The sequence below is a fragment of the Salvelinus sp. IW2-2015 genome, linkage group LG1, assembly GCF_002910315.2.
Source record: "Salvelinus sp. IW2-2015 linkage group LG1, ASM291031v2, whole genome shotgun sequence".
Taxonomy (NCBI): Eukaryota; Metazoa; Chordata; class Actinopteri; order Salmoniformes; family Salmonidae; genus Salvelinus; species Salvelinus sp. IW2-2015.
The window spans coordinates 42,992,464-43,010,978 of record NC_036838.1 but is presented as its reverse complement, the minus strand read 5'-3'; the positions used below and the strand labels follow the sequence as shown (position 1 = coordinate 43,010,978).

General features: G+C 44.3%; 1 protein-coding gene across 1 annotated transcript in view; it reads left to right on the top strand.

Annotated features, from left to right (window-relative positions):
- The window catches only part of LOC111967989 (rap1 GTPase-activating protein 1-like), a 149,296-nt gene that overhangs the window by 77,463 nt on the left and 53,318 nt on the right, over nucleotides 1–18,515 (top strand). Inside the window, exon 3 of the mRNA XM_070445078.1 lies at nucleotides 3,043–3,078. The gene's annotated coding sequence lies outside the window, so the exon portion shown is untranslated. The remainder of the gene's footprint in view (nucleotides 1–3,042; nucleotides 3,079–18,515) is intronic.

Here is an 18,515-nt window from a genome sequence, read left to right as displayed (position 1 = left end):
ATGGTGGCTGCCTGGTTGTGACATTGTTTTTGTGCAGGAGTGTTTTCCACTGTGTACTGTTAATACCAAAACAGAGATTTCCCCTCAGTCAGCAGAAAGAGGAGCAGAGAGCGACGCCTGAGTGATATTTGTTATTACTAACAGTCAAACACAAACAGAACGTGAATGTCTGTTTCCTGTTGTCTTACAACAGCTTTCAAGTTGTGCAGAATGTCATAATGTAACAATGAGGTGGGACTGCTTGTTTGTAAAAACACAACTATAAACACATCTTGCGAGAGAGTTTAACAGTTGGTTCTGGTTTTTGGATTGTTAAGCAAAATGTTGCATTTTTCACGTTACCTATCTTATAAAACAGGTAGTAGGTCTCTAGGTAGTTCCTCATACTGTATCTTCAGCCATGTAGAGACAAAGCTCCTGAGGGAACCTATCACTCTTCTCTACGGACAACAGGACGTCGCTGAGGGGAGGACGGCTCATAATAATGTTTGGAATGGAATGGTATCAACCACATAGAAACCATGTTGTTGATGTATTTGATACCATTCAATTTATTCAGTTCCAGCCATTACWATGAGCCCATCCTCCCCAACCTGTGTTACAGACTGAACCKTCAGCTCTACTGAGCCATCCAGTGGCACAGCCATTCTACTGCAAGATGCACCCATACATCTAAAGCATGTTTCACCACTCCTCCTGCCTGTCCTGTCCTAAAACCCTTAAGAAGGCCAGAAGCCAAAATGTGTTGGTTCTACTTTTAACAATAAAGAAGCCTTTTTATTTAATTGTCCTCCAAGTCTTGATGAATATCCTGTCGACTTCAGTTTGCTCCTCAATTCATGCACCTTGGTTGGAAAGCGTAGTAACGGMAGTCATCCCTTTGCACTGTCCTGTCCTCAGGACAGGGATTCATCTAATCTCTGCTGCTAATATCCCCTAGACCTCAAACAAGGCATGAATGGATCAGTTTAAATTGTAGAAAATGCTCTCAGAATAGATTAGATAAGGGAGATAATATTAAACCATGCTGGGCTTAAAGTATGCTATTAGGATGCACGTTGTGTCACTGGCTTGGCATTGGAAAATCTGAACTGCTTCAGGGGCCGTCGCTTGTCACATTCATCAACCTGATAGGGCCTGTATGAAAAGAGAGGTAGAAAGGTAGGGTAGATGAATGTMATCCATCCAATGTCACCTAGTTAGCATTGATGAGGTCTGCAGCAGTATGCTAGTTATGCCCAGCAGATTGTATGACTTCACTACAAAAGCATATTCAATCTGCTGTGCCATTCTATATTAACCTAGAATACCTGTTGTGTTCTAAAGAGTAATCTCCTGTTGATGGGTTGTGTGAAGGGTACCTGTACCTTTTATTTAATTTCTCTCTCTCTCTCTCTGATACTTTCTGATGGATGGCTTTCGTTTGAGTTTGATTTGCTATGAATGACAGACATTTGTTTGATTGGCTTAGGATTCAGGGTGGCAGGGATAAATGGTGATTAGCAGTTGATTGATTGACCGTATTCAGGATTTATTCAGCATTTACTCCATGCGGCTCCTGTGATTGATCCAGGYAGAGCATTTGCCCGGTTTGATTTGTATGCAGCATGGTAAATGTAGTCAGAATTTTCTATCTCTCTCTGTGCAAACACCACAAACAAATCCATGGAAAATGGCCAAGAGAATAAAATGGGCTGTTGCTCTCTCTATCTCATCCATAGAGATCCTATTAAATTACTAGAGGGGCTATGTCATATACCCTCAAAGTTCCAGAATGGGTTGGTGATAGCCATTGTGGCCAGGGAGAAATCCAAACTAGTCTAATTGGAATGAATGGCCGTAGAGACAAAATCCTGATTTTACTTATGCAGGAAAATAAAAAGTATGTGATATATCAGAAATTGTGTAATATAATTATTGTCAACCTAAAATATTGTCATATCATTATAAATACATTTTATACACATTTTCTGTATGAATAGCCTCTAAAATATATGTAAACAGACCAGAAATGTAAAAAACATATATTGGAAGCTAGGCATACATGTCTCAATGTTTTCTAGTGCTATTATATAATACAATATCAGTACTAGTTGCATTTAAAACTTGTCTAAGTCCTATCATCAATTGATTTCAGCCAGTGTATGGCTGTGGATTGACTGCATTTTCTGTTGTCATATTGCCATTTAATTTGAATAATTCCTCTAAAACTTTCTGGCTAGCTAGCTAACAAACATACAGTGCAGATTAATTCTTCAAATTCATTGATTTACAGAATATCTTATCACAGCACTGGCAAACCATGGTTGATCCACCGCCTGGCCTAAATGGCTGATCTTTATCCCATCATAAGAAGGTTCATGTCCATTCTAGTATTCTAATTTCTAATTCTATGATTCTCGTCATCCTATCCGCTGTGGCTTTTCTCATATCTTGGGTGCTACAATGGGCTCTGACTGTCTGACTGGCACCTCAGCCAGACTGCCTACTCACCTAGGAGATGATGCCAGCCTCAACCTGAGAGTGTGCCCATCGGCTGGTTGTCAGGCAGAGGGAGATTAAKTTATTGATCAAGTAATCTGGTGCCATGGGTTCATGGAGGTTGATGCTGTTTTAAATACAGACTACGGTTAAATTCTCTTTCTAAATKATGATTTTTACAGGCATGCGAATGTCGTAGATATTATTTTCAGCCAAATTAGTCCTCAGCCAAAATCCCTGATGCTTTCACCTTTTTAGATGAAACTCTGTTTACATTTTAGTCATTTAGCAGATGCTCTTATCCAGAGTGTAGTAGTGAGCATACATCTTCATACTGGTCCCCCATGGGAATGGAACCCACAACCCTGGCATTGCAAGCACCACGCTCTACCAACTGAGTCAGTCAGTTGGTAGTCATTTGGCTATGGCATTGTTCTAGACTCTTCTTTAGTCTGATATGACCTGACACTCAGTGGAACCCATTGATTAAACCAGACCAGTGAAGATGGTGGGAGACAAGAAGTCTGATCTGATATCTCTCTTTGTTCTTTCTCTTTCTAGTGTCGACAAGACCTTCTCCAGGACCAGAAGTCTATGGTGAGTTTACCCCCCTCCTTGACATTCAGAAATTAAGTTCATGTTGTGTGGGATAACCTAATGTCATGCATAGGTGGCTCTAGATCACTCTTAAAAGTACTGCAGATTAATTTAAGAGGTTTCTAAGATAGGCCTCCTCATACAGTAGCTTTCTTTATCCAGCTAAGCTGTCCACCCCTGGTTAAGTACTGATTCCAGTCATAATAACAGGGCATGAAACATCACATGGATGTCAGCCAATGTCTTTATTTACTGTGTATGTTGTACCACATATGTCTATGCTCAATGTGCCATACTGCTGGTGTAGCCACGATTGGGTTTCCTTCAGTAAACTGCTACATCAGGCAGTAACATATATGGGCACTGAGGAAGCCTAATGTCATGGCTGTGGATCAGGCCATCTGGTAACATAATTAATATTGAGGAGGGCAATGTAATATTCCATCCTTGGCAGCGTGAGAGAAAGATGTGTTCCCTGTAAATACAGGCAAGGTAACAGATGGAGAGGGTGCTAGAGAAATGGAGCGTTTGGAAAGAAGGCCTGCACTTATCAGACATCTTTCCTTTTGCCAGGGTGGCGTAGGGCGGGCAAGGAGCTGTGTGTGTGTCTCACACATGTCCTTTTCACAGGTACAAACAGACACACTCACAACCCAGTCTGATTACAGATACATTCTTCTTTTACCACTGCCACAGGGTGAAACATGAGTGATTTAACATAGTACTAGAGCGTAGTAAGAGATTGAATCACCATTGTCTCACCGGACCCTAATGTATGTAGGCCACTCTACCACTGTCTGTACAGTTTTTGGCCAAGCAGTGTTTAAGCATGAAATAGATTACCTTTGACACAGCACATTATAATCTGAAATGTAATATATCCGTGTAAAGCAATCTTATAAGAGCTTTGGAAAGGGCTTATAATATGCTGAAACGAGAGAGGGAGAGGGGTGAAGATGGGGGGGATGTGAACAGGGCCAATAGAGGTGCAGGATGGTTCTGAAAGACCATCAGAGGGTAACGTTGGGACCGTATTGCTGCTGAATTTAATTAAGAGGGGATGTGGGGGATCATTCTGCACTGTGTTCCAAACAGGTCTGTAGCGCATGCTAATGTAGCGGGACACCAAAGGAAGGGAATGCCTTCTAGCCACTGAACAGTGCTGCTCTGAACAGTGCTGCTCTGAACAGTGCTGCTCTGAACAGTGCTGCTCTGAACAGTGCTGCTCTGAACAGTGCTGCTCTGAACAGTGCTGTTGTGCTGCTCTGAACAGTGCTGCTCTGAACAGTGCTGCTCTGAACAGTGCTGCTCTGAACAGTGCTGCTCTGAACAGTGCTGCTCTGAACAGTGCTCTCGCTGCACTCAGTAAGTCATTATGTTGGATTATATCGGCCTCTACCTGCAGGCAGATAAGAAACCCATAGTCATGAAAAGCCTTTTTTGGGTTTGTATGTGAGAAAGTTGTATTTTTGAGAAATAAGACAAACATTCTTCTGTATTTATTAAATGCATTCATTACTGCTATAAATCATTTAGGAAGACTGGCCATGTATGACTTACTAAGAAGTCATAGGAAGGATGTCCCAGACTGACTCCATCTCCATTATAAAGGACTGAAAGTTGTCACTGAATAAGAATAGCAGCTTGATAATCAGATTTACCAGAGCAGGTTTAAATCAGACACAATATGCTATCGCATCCCTCTTAAATCCATCAGAGCCTCAGTCATCCTTTCTCTCAGCAGCCGGCAGGTAGGTGTGTGTGTGTGTGTGTGTGTGTGTGTGTGTGTGTGTGTGTGTGTGTGTGTGTGTGTGTGTGTGTGTGTGTGTGTGTGTGTGTGTGTGTGTGTGTGTGTGTGTGTGTGTGTGTGTGTCGTTTTTCTTCTTATGGTTAGCAGTGATAATGGTAACTTGACACACACTACATAGTAAACTCCGTCCATGTAGGTTGTGTTGTTTTTTATCCCTCAGCGTATGTCTGCCAAGTGCCCTCTAGTGGTTAATGATCAATCATGACCATCTCAGAACATAATGTTCTTCAATATTCTTCAATGTTCTTCTTGCAGTGAAATAGTTGTAAACTTCATTACTCTTGATTATGGCACCGCTTACCCTCTAAATCTTCTTCACTGCCATGCTGAATATATAACCATACAGACTCTTCTGAATTACATTTTTTTGTGTTAGTCTTAACTTTGCTTTTGGAAATAACACTTCCCCAAGTACATAACTCAGCTATAAACCATGGTAAAGTACTCAGTTTGTGTGTGTATAACAGTTTGATTGTGTGAGTGTTAGAGAGTGTTCATGAGTGGTGTGGGTATGTGTGTGTGAGTATGCATGCATGCATGCGTGTGTGTGTGCGAGTCAGTGAACCTCATGGGTATCTCCTCTGACTGCTGCCGACGCCCTGTTCCCGTTCAGGCCCCAGAGCGCTGTGTCATGAAGTCATAAAGTGATGGTGAGTGATGAGGAGGGGGAGCTGAAGTAGAACCTCATTACCAGGATGTCTTACTCCTGAGCTCTGTAATGGCTGCCATCCGCCCAAATGCAAGAATGCAGGCAGCAGCAGGTATTGAGGGGAAAGCTGAACCCAGCCCCAGAAAGAACAATTGTGGATCTGGGCACCAGTGTCAGTGTGTCTTACCTGTCAAACTGGTCCCTGTAGTCCTCTTGGCATCTCTAATGACACAGAAAGAAGGTGAGGGCGGAACTCACTTATTCAATTGCTACTGGGAGTGCTTAAGATGCTGATTACTTGAGTGTTTCGGATTATACATCGGAATGGGGTCTGGTTATTTTGGGGGTACTGTAAGTCACTGAGCATGTACTCTTAGGCCTCATGAGGACAGTAGAGAAAGCTGAGTATTCACTGAGCATTCAGTTTGAGTGGTGACCCAGACAGAGTGGTGTCTAGGCTAGTTAGATAAAAACCCATTTGATTGTATGACCTCCATTACCACGAGGTGACCCTGGTGGAGGTTGTAGAAAAGACAGACCTTTGACACAACAAGGAACAAAATTTGTTGAACAGAAGTCTTTACACTTCTTGTCTAAGCACCTGTTCTGTTTAAAGCATGCTAGACAGCAGGCAGCTGGAGGGGGAGGCACACACACACACATCCGCCCCTTTTGATAATCGCACCAATCGTGCCCTGTTCAACTGGTGTGCCAATCCCATCCCCACAATACCAGACAGCTGCAGGTTTTAAATAAAATATGACCAACTTGATATCCCCAATGGGCCCTGTTATAGTTATATAGGCTACTGTAGATACCATAGGGAGAAACTCCCCAATCACCAGCACCCACATTACTAGTCAAGGATCATTTGTCTCCACCAGACCACTTACCTTTAAATCATCATCTGCATACATCATCTTAATTTAGGAAGATTATGTGTTGAAGACTGACATAGGGAGGGAGCGGTCTAAAGCGATGTGTACTTTACCTTCCCATTCTTTTCAATGACTCGATGCCAATTCATCACATTCCCTCTCCAGTTTCCCCTCATATCTGATGACATGATAATGCATGGGGCTGTGAATACCATCTAATCATGCAGGTTAATGCTTCTCAGTGACACCACATATCACTAACAAATGCCTCCCTTGAGCGTCTAGTTGAGTGGATTGAAGAGGAAACTCTTTCGCCCCTCAGTGTGTCCTGTCCTCTTCACCCCATCCCTCCCTCACTCCCTTCCATCCACCCCCTCTTCCATCCCTCCCTCACTCCCTTCCATCCACCCCTGCTCCCATCCCTCCCTCACTCCCCTTCCATCCACCCCTCTTCTCCGCATCATCCCTCCCTACTCGCCGTCTTCACCCCCTCTCCCATCCCCTCCTCACTCCCTTCCATCCACCCCTCTTCCCATCCGCCCTCACTCCCTCTCCAGATCACTCATGCCCCCTCTCCCATCCCTCCCTCACTCCCTTCCATCCACCCCTGTCCCAATCCCCCTCACCTCCCTTCATCCAGCCCCCTCTTCCCATCCTCCTCACTCCCTTCCATCCACCCTCCCTCCCAATCCTCCTCACTCCCTTCTCATCCACCCTCTCCCTCTCACTCACTCCCTTCCATCCACCCCCTCTCTCCATCCCTCCCTCATCTCCCTCTCCATCCACCCCCTCTCCCATCCCTCCCTCAGCATCCTTCCATCCACCCCCTCTCCCATCCCTCCCTCACTCCCTTCCATCCACCCCTCTCCCATCCCTCCCCTCACTCCTTCCACCATCCCCCTCTCCCATCCTCACCTCACTCCCCTTCCATCCACCCCCTCTCCACCTCCCCCTTCCATCCACCCCTCTCCTCCCTCCCTCACTCCCTTCCATCCACCACCTCTCTCATCCCTACCCTCACTCCCTTCCATCCACCCCTCTCCCATCCCTCCCTCACTCCTTCCATCCACCCCCTCTCCTCCCTCCCTCACTCCCATCATCCACCCCCTCTCCATCCCTCCTCACACCCTTCCATCCACCCCTCTCCATCCCTCCTCACTCCCTTCAGCATCCACCCCCTCCCCATCCCTCCCTCCACTCCTTCCATCCACCCCCTCACATCCTCCCTCACTCCCTTCCCTTCCATCCACCCCCTCTCCCATCCCTCCCTCACTCCTTCCATCCACCCTCTCCCATCCCTCCCCTCACTTCCTGTCCATCCCACACCCCTCTCCATCCCTCCTCATCTCCTTCCATCCACCCCCTCTCCATCCCTCCCCTCACTCCCTTCCATCCACCCCCTCTCCCATCACTCCCGCCGTAGAGGCTTGCTGATTTGCGGCATCTAGCTTTCTGCATTTGCATTTGGGAGTGCATTCACTAATCTGTGATCTAGTTAATCTGTCAAGAGGGCCTCCACTCAGGGTCCATATATTCATGCTATTAATCAATAAGATGAAACTCATTGAGGGAGTAATGTCCCTTGCAGTTGTGAGCCTTCCCTATAGTCTGGGGGTAATTCTCATCTAATCAAGGGTCGTTAGAATTGGTTTAGTATGAGCACAGAGGATTGGCCAGAGTAGCAGCTGCCAGGTGAATTCAAGTGTGTAGGCTACCTCAGTGACGATACAAGGAGAATGTCAAGGATCTGGTCTGGTTTGTCAAGAATCTGGCGTCGATAGAGAGGGCAGCCGAGCTTCTAGCCCCTAAGCAACTTTGCAGTATTTTGTTTTTTTATGTATTATTTCTTACATTATTAGGCCAGAAATGTTTTTGTGTTATTACATTCAGCCGGGAAGAACTTTGGATATCAGAGGGGYGGTAACTCATCAGCATTACCAGCATTACGACCAGGAATACGACTTTCCTGAATCGGATCCTTTGTTCCTACCCCCCAGGGCAATTGAACTGATTCCAGAGGCTGACCCAAAACATCGCCGGCGGAGAAGAGGTGCTCAGAGTGGACTTCTAGTCCGACTCGGGAGGCGCGCACACCACCCACCACTTCTGAGTATATTACTCGCTAATGTTCAGTCTCTGGATAATAAAGTTGAAGAGCTGAGGGTGAGAATTTCCTTCCAGAGAGACATCAGGGATTGTAACATACTCTGTTTCACGGAAACATGGCTCTCTTGGGATATACTGTCTGAGTCCATACAGCCAGTTGGGTTCTCAGTTCATCACGCAGACAGGAATAAATATMTCTCTGGGAAGAAGAAGGCCGGGGGTGTATGTTTCATGATTAACTACTCATAGTGTTATTGTGATAATATACAGGAACTCAAGTCAATTTTTGTTCACCCGACCTAGAATACCTCACAATCAAATGCCGACCGTATTATCTCCCAAGAGAATTATCTTCGGTTATAGTCACAGCCTTGTATATTCCCCCTCAAGCCAATACCACGATGGCCCTCAATGAACTTCACTGGACTTTATGCAAACTRGAAACCACATATCCTGAGGCCGCATTTATTGTAGCTGGGGATTTTAAGAAAGCAAATTTTAGGAAAATGCTACCAAAGTCCTATCAACATATTGCCTGCAGTACTCGCGCTGCTACAGTAAAACACTCGACCACTGCGACTCCAACTTGTGGGATGCCTACAAGGCCCTCCCCCGCCCTCCCTTCGGCAAATCTGATCACGACTCCATTTTGCTCCTCCCTTCCTATTGGCAGAAACTCAAACAGTAAGTACCTGTGCTAAGGACTATTCAACGCTGGTCTGACCAATCGGAATCCACACTTCAATATTGCTTTGATCACTCGGACTGGGATAGACTTCGAGAATAACATTGACGAATATACTGATACGGTGACTGAGTTTATCAGGAAGTGTATAGTAGATGTTGTACCCACTGTGACTATTAAAACCTACCCTAACCAGAAACCGTGGATATTTGACAGTGTTCACGCAAAACTGAAAGYGCAAACCACCGCATTTAACCATGGCAAGGTGACTGGCCTGCTTCCAAGGACTATGGACTCTCTTTCTCCATAGCCGACGTGAGTAAGACATTTAAGCGTGTTAACCCTAGCAAGGGTGCCGGCCCAGACGGCATCCCTATCCGCGTCCTCAGAGCAGCTGGCTGGTATGTTTACGGACATTTTCAATCTCTCCCTATCCCACACACTTCAAGATGGCCACAATTGTTCCTGTACACAAGAAAGCAAAGGTAACTGAGCTAAATGACTATCGCCCCGTAGCACTCACCTCTGTCATCATGAAGTGATTTGAGAGACTAGTCAAGGATCATATCACCTGTACCTTACCTAACAACCAGACCCACTTCAATTTGCTTACCGCCCAATAGATCCATAGACGATGCAATCGCCATCTCACTGCACACTGCCCTATCCCATCTGGACAAGAGGAATATACCTATGTAAGAATGCTGTTCATTGACTATAGCTCAGCATTCAATACCATAGTACCCTCCAAGCACATCATTAAGCTTGAGTCCCTGGGTCTGAACCCCGCCCTGTGCAACTGGGTCCTGGACTTCCTGACCGGCCGCCTCCAGGTGGTGAAGGTAGGAAACAACACCTCCACTTCATTAATCCTTAACACTAGGGCCCCACAAGGGTGCATGCTCAGCCCCCTCCTGTACTCGCTGTTCACCCATGACTGCGTGGCCACACACGCCTCCAACTCCATCAAGTTTGCAGACGACACAACAGTAGTAGGCTTGATTACCAACAATGACGAGACAGCCTACAAGGAGGCTTTGGGAGTGTTGTGCCAAGAAAATAACATCTCACTCAGCATCAACAAAAAGGAGATGATCGTGGACTTCAGGAAACAGCAGAGGGAGCACCCCCCTATCCACATTGACGGAACCGCAGTCGAGAAGGTGGAATGCTTCAAGTTCCTCGGCGTACACATCACTGACAAGCTGAAATGGTCCACCCTCAGGAGGCTAAAGAAATTTGGCTTGGCACCTAAAACCCTCACAAACTTTTACAGATGCACAATTGAGAGCATCCTGTCGGGCTGTATGACCGCCTGGTATGGCAACTCCACCGCCCGCAAACGCAGGGCTCTTCAGAGGGTGGTGCGGTCTGCCCAACACATCACCTGAGACAAACTATCTGGCCTCCAGGACACCTACAGCACCCAATGTCACAGGAAGGCCAAAAAGATCATCAAGGACAATGCTGCATCAAATGTRCATGATCTTAGGGGCATTGGCAAACACAATGTAATTCATTTAATTTATGTACCCCTAATTGCACCGAATACATCTGTATATCCTACAGCTATTGTAAGCAGTAATCATGAGCCTTTAAACCAGAGTTACACTGTTAGCACTGAGGCGGTGTGCAATAGTAGGAAGACCACATTATGCAGCTCACCCTGCCCTATCAGCTCCAATGTAATTAACATGAGTAAGTCTACCTCTGATAAGCTTCCCAGTGAAGCATTAAAAACAATCAAGCAACCCAGACAAGTGCAAAGAAATTGCCCATATTAATATATGTAGCCTAAGAAACAATCAATCAATCAATCAATTTTATTTTATATAGCCCTTCGTACATCAGCTAATATCTCGAAGTGCTGTACAGACACCCAGCCTAAAACCCCAAATAGCTAGTAATGCAGGTGTAGAAACAAGGTCCATGAAGTCAATAACTTGCTTGTAACAGATGACATTCATATTCTGACTATCTCTGAAACTCACTTAGATAATACAGTGGTAGCAATACATGGTTATAACATCTATCGAAAAGACAGAAATGCCAATGGAGGCGGTGWTGCGATCTTTATTCAGAACCACATTCCTGTAAAGCTTWGAGACGATCTAATGTTAAATAATGTTGAAGTATTATGGCTACAGGTTCATCTGTCTCACCTAAAGCCCATTCTTGTGGGAAGCTGCTATAGACCACCAAGTCAGTATCTGGATAATATGTGTGAAATGCTTGCTATGTCACGTTCGTCGTATACATAATGAGCGGACCAAGGCGCAGTGTGAGTAGAGTTCCACATATTTATTAAAGTGAACCTTCAAAAAAACAACAAAGAATAAACGAACGTGCAGTTCGTAGCGCACATAGCACTAAACCAAAACAAAACAATATCCCACCACGCAGGTGGGAAAGGGCCACACTAAGAACCCCAAGGGCTCTCTATGGTCAGGGCGTGACATGCTAATTTATGTGATATCAACAGAGAAGTATATTTTCTGKGTGATTTAAATATTGACTGGCTATCATCAAGCTGCCCACTCAGGAAAAACTTCAAACTGTAACCAGTGCCTGCAACCTGGATCAGGTTGTCAGTCAACCTACCAGGGTAGTTACAAACAGCCCAGGAATTAAACCATCAACATGTATTGATCACATTTTTACTCTATTTTACTCTTACTATATTTGCTTTAAAGCAGTATCCAAATCAATAGGATGTAGTGATCACAATATAATAGCAATATCTAGGAAAACCAAAGTACCAAAGGCTGGGCCTAATATAGTGTATAAGAGGTCAAACAATAAGTTTTGTAGTGATTCATATGTTGATGATGTAAAGAATATTTTCTGGTCTGTGGTGTGTAATGCAGAGCAACCAGACGCTGCACTTGACGCATTTATGAAACTACTTATTCCAGTTACTAATAAGCACGCAGCCATTAAGAAAATTACTGTAAAAACTGTTAACCTCACTAGGGTATGTGGGACGCTACCTCGTCAACAGCCAGTGAAACTGCAGGGCGCCAAATTCAAAACAACAGAAATCCCATAATTAAAATTCCTCAAACATACAAGTATTTTACACCATTTTAAAGATACACTTGTTGTAAATCCAGCCACAGTGTCCGATTTCAGATAGGCTTTACGACGAAAGCACACCAAGCGATTATGTTAGGTCAGAGCCAAGTCACAGAAAAACACAGCCATTTTTCCAGCCAAAGAGAGGAGTCACAAAAAGAAGAAATAGAGATAAAATGAATCACTAACCTTTGATGATCTTCATCAGATGACACTCATAGGACTTCATGTTACTAAATACATGTATGTTTTGTTCGGTAAAGTTCATATTTATATCCAAAAATCAGAGTTTACATTGGCGCGTTATGTTCAGTAGTTCCAAAACATCYGGTGATATTGCAGAGAGCCACATCAATTTACAGAAATACTCATAATAAACATTGCTAAAAGATACAACTGTTATGCATGGAATTTTAGATCCACTTCTCCTTATCTCCTTAATGCAACCGCTGTGTCAAAAAAACTTTACGGAAAAAGCACACCATGCTATAATCTGAGTACAGCGCTCAGAGACCAACACAACCCAAACATATATCCGCCATGTTGTGTAGTCAACAGAAGTCAGAAATAGCATTATAAATATTCACTTACCTTTGATGATCTTCATCAGAATGCACTCCCCAGGAATCCCAGTTCCAAAATAAATGGTTGTTTTGTTCGATAATGTCCATCATTTATTTTCAAATACCTCCTTTTTGTTCGCGCGTTTAGCCCAGTAATCAAAATTCATGAGGCGCGATCACTAGGTGCAGACGAAAAGTCAAAAAGTTCCATTACAGTCCGTAGAAACATGTCAAACGATGTATAGAATCAATCTTTAGGATGTTTTTAACATAAATCTTCAATAATGTTCCAACCGGAGAATTCATTTGTCTGTAGAATTGCAACGTGAACGCACATGGCCAGCTCGTGGCTCTCTGGCAGACCTCTGACTCAATCCCCTCTCAATCCCCTCTCATTCACCCCCACTTCACAGTAGAAGCCTCAAACAAGGTTCTAAAGACTGTTGACATCTAGTGGAAGCCGTAGGAAGTGCAATATGACCCCATAGACACTGTGTATTCGATAGGCAAAGAGTTGAAAAACTACAAAACTCAGATTTCCCACTTCCTGGTTGGATTTCTTCTCAGGTTTTTGCCTGCCATATGAGTTATGTTATACTCACAGACATCATTCAAACAGTTTTAGAAACTTCAGAGTGTTTTCTATCCAAATCTAGTAATTATATGCATATTCTRGCTTTTATGGCTGAGTAGCAGGCAGTTTAATTTGGGCAYGCTTTTCATCCAAAATTCCCAATGCTGCCCCCTACCCTAGTGAAGTTAAATCCCCTTGGATTGATGAGGAATAAAAAATTGTATGGTTGAGAGGGATGAGGCAAAAGGTATGGCAATTAAGTCTGGCAGCCCAACTGATTGGCAAACCTACTGCAATTTAAGAAGACGAATTGATCAGATATGAAAATATCTGAAAGGTTATATTAGGAAATTATAACTTTGTAATCTGAATATTTTCCTTGGTGCCCCGACTTCCTAGTTAATTACAGTTACATGATTATTCAGTTTAATCGCGTAATACTAATTACAGGAATCTTTGATAAAAACTAAGTCTTCCATTTAATGATAGTAAAGACACGACACYACACTCTGAGGGCCCTCACCTCCTCCCTGTAGGCCGTCTCGTCGTTGTTGGTAATCAGGCCTACCACTGTAGTGTCGTCTGCAAACATGATGATTGAGTTGGAGGCGTGCATGGCCACGCAGTCATGGGTGAACTGCGACTATAGGAGAGGGCTGAGAATGCACCCTTGTGGGGCCCCAGTGTTGAGGATCAGGGGGGTGGAGATGTTGTTTCCTTCCCTCACCACCTGGGATCGGCCCGTCAGAAAGTCCAGGACCCAGTTGCACAGGACGGGGTTCAGACCCAGGGTCTCGAGCTTAATGACGAGTTWRGRKGRTRYTAATGGTGTTAAATGCTGAGCTGTAATCGCTGAACAGCATTCTTACATAGGTATTCCTCTTGTCCAGATGGGTTATGGCCGTGTGCAATGTGATTGCGATTGCGTCGTCTRTGGACCTATTGGGGCGGTAAGCAAATTGGAGTGGGTCTAGGGTGTGAGGTAGGGTGGAGGTGATATGATCCTTGACTAGTCTCTCAAAGCACTTCGTGATGATTTAAGTGAGTGCTACAGGGCGATAGTCGTTTAGCTCAGTTACCTTAGCTTTCTTGKGAACAGGAACAATGGTGGCCCTCTTGAAGCATGTGGGAACAGCAGACTGGGATAGGGATTGATTGAATATGTCTGTAAACACACCAGCCAGCTGGTCTGCGCATGCTCTGAGGGCGCGGCTAGGGATGCCGTCTGGGCCGGCAGCCTTGCGGGGGTTAACACGTTTAAATGTTTTACTCACGTTGGCTGCGGTGAAGGAGAGCCCGCAGGTTCAGGTAGCGGGCCGTGTCAGTGGAAATGTCTTGTCCTCAAAGCGAGCAAAGAAGTTGTTAGTTTGTCTGGGAGCAAGACGTCGGTGTCCGCAATGGGGCTGGTTTTCTTTTTGTAATCTGTGATTGACTGTAGACCCTGCCACATACGCCTCGTGTCTGAAACGTTGAATTGCGACTCTAATTTGTCTCAATGCTGACACTTAGCTTGTTTGATTGCCTTGCGGAGGAAATAGCTACACTGATTGTATTCGGTCATGTTTCCGGTCGCCTTGCCATGATTAAAAGCAGTGGTTCGCACTTTCAGTTTTGCGCGAATGCTGCCATCAATCCATGGTTTCTGGTTGGGGAAGGTTTTAATAGTTTCCAGTTTACAAAGAGTCCAATGAAGTTCTTTCAGGGCCGTCGAGGTGTCTSCTTGGGGGGGAAATACACGGCTGTGATTATAATCAAAGAGAATTMTCTTTGTAGATAATGCGGTTGGCATTTGATTGTAAGGAATTCTAGGTCAGGTGAACAAAATGACTTGAGTTCCTGTATGTTGTTATGATCACACCACGACTCGTTAATCATAAGGCATCTCTTACCAGAGAGATGTTTGTTTCTGTCGGCGCGATGCGTGAAGAAACCGGGTGGCTGTACCGACTCTGATAACGTATCCCGAGTGAGCCATGTTTCCGTGAAACAGAGAATGTTACAATCTCTGATGTATCTCTGGAAGGCAACCCTTGCTCGAATTTCGTCTACCTTATTGTCAAGAGACTGGACATTGGCGAGTAGTATACTTGGGAGCGGTRAGCGATGACCCGAATACCGCTCCGTCTGCCCCTTCTGTGGCGCCGTTGTTTTGGGTCGCCTACTGGGATCCTATCCATTGTCCTGGGTGGTGGTATAAACAGAGGATCCGCTTCGGGAAAGTTGTATTCCTAGTCGTAATGTTGGTAAGTTGACATTGCTATTATATCCAATTGTTCTTCTCGGCTGTATGTAATAAGACTTAATATTTCCTGGGGTAACAGTGTATGAAATAATACATTAAAAAACTAAATACTGCATAGTTTCCTAAGAACGCGAAGCGAGGCGACCATCTCTGTTGGCACCATGTTGTTGCAAAACATATTGATGCAGTAGTAGCTAATGTCGTGTCTTTGCTATCGTTAAATTGAAGACTTATAGTTTTTATCATAGATTCCTATAATTAGGGATTACGCGATCACTTTAGTAATAACGTAACTAATTAACTATGAATTCGAGGGCACCAGGGAAAGTTATTAGATTACAAAGTTATAATTTCCCAATATAACCTTTCAGATATTTTCATATCTGATCAATGGTCTTCTAATTAATGATTTATTTACTCTACCTTATGTCAGTCTCATTCCAAACGTCGTAAATCGCTGATCTGCACGAACCCAGTCTTCACTATGAGTCATCCATACATCAATTGTCTTAAATCATTTATTTATTACTAACTAATTAATTCACAGAAATGCATAAACAAACAAACAAACTTAAAATAGTTCCATGAATGCATTTGAGCACACTCATTGCCCTAGTGGGCTAAACGCATGTGCCCGGCCTCGTGTTTAGACAAGGGAAGTTTGCGTCGACTAAGAATTTCACTAAGAGCATACTAATCATGTACTTACAATTGACACTTGCTAATCCTTAACATACTCATGAAACGCTCACTCATCTCTCGGCGAACAATTTGCAATCAATACTATATATAGTTACGTCCAGTGTGGTGTCAGCCTTGGTCGTTGGAGAGAAGCTCGTAGTGTTGGTTTGGATTGTTTCAGCAGTGTCATTCGTTATGAATGGATGGTCCTTGGCGCGTTGTCTTTCTTCGCGTCTCAATGATACCGAATTCTTCTAGCTGCAGATAAGAAGTTCCAATTCCCAAACGACTTGTTATGATTCGTATAAGATGTTTTCACCTCTGTGGGGTGGTTAAATAAGATTCAGTCTAGTCTGGTTCAAACCTTTGGACCATCTCTCTGTATCGAGTAGAGCTCTCGGCTGTCAACCTTTGTCCTTCGCTGATTTTGAAGAGAAACATGGTTTGGTAATTTTTCTTAAGAGTTGGCTCTTTAATTCAGATTAGCAGAGATGGGTGGTCCCTATGGTCAGTCTGACCCAACACTCGGCTCAAAGGGAGCGTCGCCTGCGTATTTGGTAGTTGCAGAATAAAAAAGGATTTGTAGGTTTTCTCTATATAAACAGTCGCAAAATCAGTGTGATTAGCATCAATTATACACATCAGTATCATATTCCACTGTTCATCATATATTTCTCTATACGGAGCGAACGAATGTAAACCTCATAGTGTGAGTGGTTAGTGTATATAAAGCGGCGGTAGGACTGTAATGTGGTCCGAGTCAGTGCTGAGCCGTGAGTTTCTCACATGGGGAAAATGTGACATCGTTAATAGCTTCGGGAGGACTTCCTCCCCGGCCTTTTTGATTATTACTTCTTTCCGGAGTACTCATGAAAGTGTGCTCGTTACTCAAGTTCTGTGAGGTCGGAACGCGAGTCCGTGGGTCAGTGAAAGAGTGTCCCCTCTTGCTGGTTAGAGTCAGGCGTGGTGTTGGGTGGGTTGGGCGAGCACTTCCAGGAGATTCTCAGATACGATGCTCTCTGTCGTACACGCTAGGTGCGGTTGAAAGGAGCGAAAGGGGGAGGCAGGAGAGGGGATGCAGGTGTTTGAGATGACCCAAGGCAGGCAAACATCATGACACTAAGATGGGGAGAAGTCGTGTCTATAATAAAGCGATGCACTGCCATTCTTAACACACTATCAACACAGGAGGTCCTACAGTTCCTAGTTTTGTCGCACCTTGACTACTGTTCAGTCAGTTGTCAGGTGCCACAAAAAAGGACTAGGGTAAGCAATTGCAGTTTGGCTGCAGGAGCAGAGCGCACGGCTGGCCCTTGGATGTACACGAGAGCAATATTAATATATGCATGTCAATCTCTCCTGGGCTGAAAGTGGAGAAAGATTGACTTTTCACTCTCTATATTTATTTATGAGGGTATTGACATGTTGATCGTACCGAGCTGTCTTGTCTAACGACGATACTGGCACACAGCTCAGACACCATGCAAATACCCACAAGACATAGCCACAAGAGGTTCTTCACAGTCCCTAGTCCAGAAACAAACTAGTGGAGGCACACAGTACTACATAGAGCATGGATGACTACATGGAACTTTACTTCCACATCAAGTAACTGACAATCAGCTTAGATAAATTAGATTTTAAAAACAGATAAAAACATTTATAGGAACAGCGGGGCACTGTGACCCTGCAATCACAAACATTGTGACAAGACCATTGCACTTCACACGACACTACACTATCATAACAGCACCACTACACACACACACCAGCCAACATCACACACACACACACACACACACACAACACATCACACATCCACACCACACACACACACACGAATTCAACATAACGCACTATATATAACATGAGGATTTAAGTACTGTAATATTGCGTAGTGGACTGAGTAGGGGCTACGCGGCACATCTAGTGGTGTTGTGAAATCTGTGCAATGTATGTTCGTAATATTTCTTCTCTAATACTGGTATAAACTGCCTTAATATTTGCTGGACCCACGAAAGAGTACGCGTGTTGCCTTCTAGGCAGCAGCTTAATGGGATCATAATTAAATCACGCAATACAAACCACCCTAGCCACCTGCCTGTGTTCAGCCCTGCTATCATCCAGAGGCCCCCGACACGTCATACAGAATGCACTCATAGCACTGGGACCGA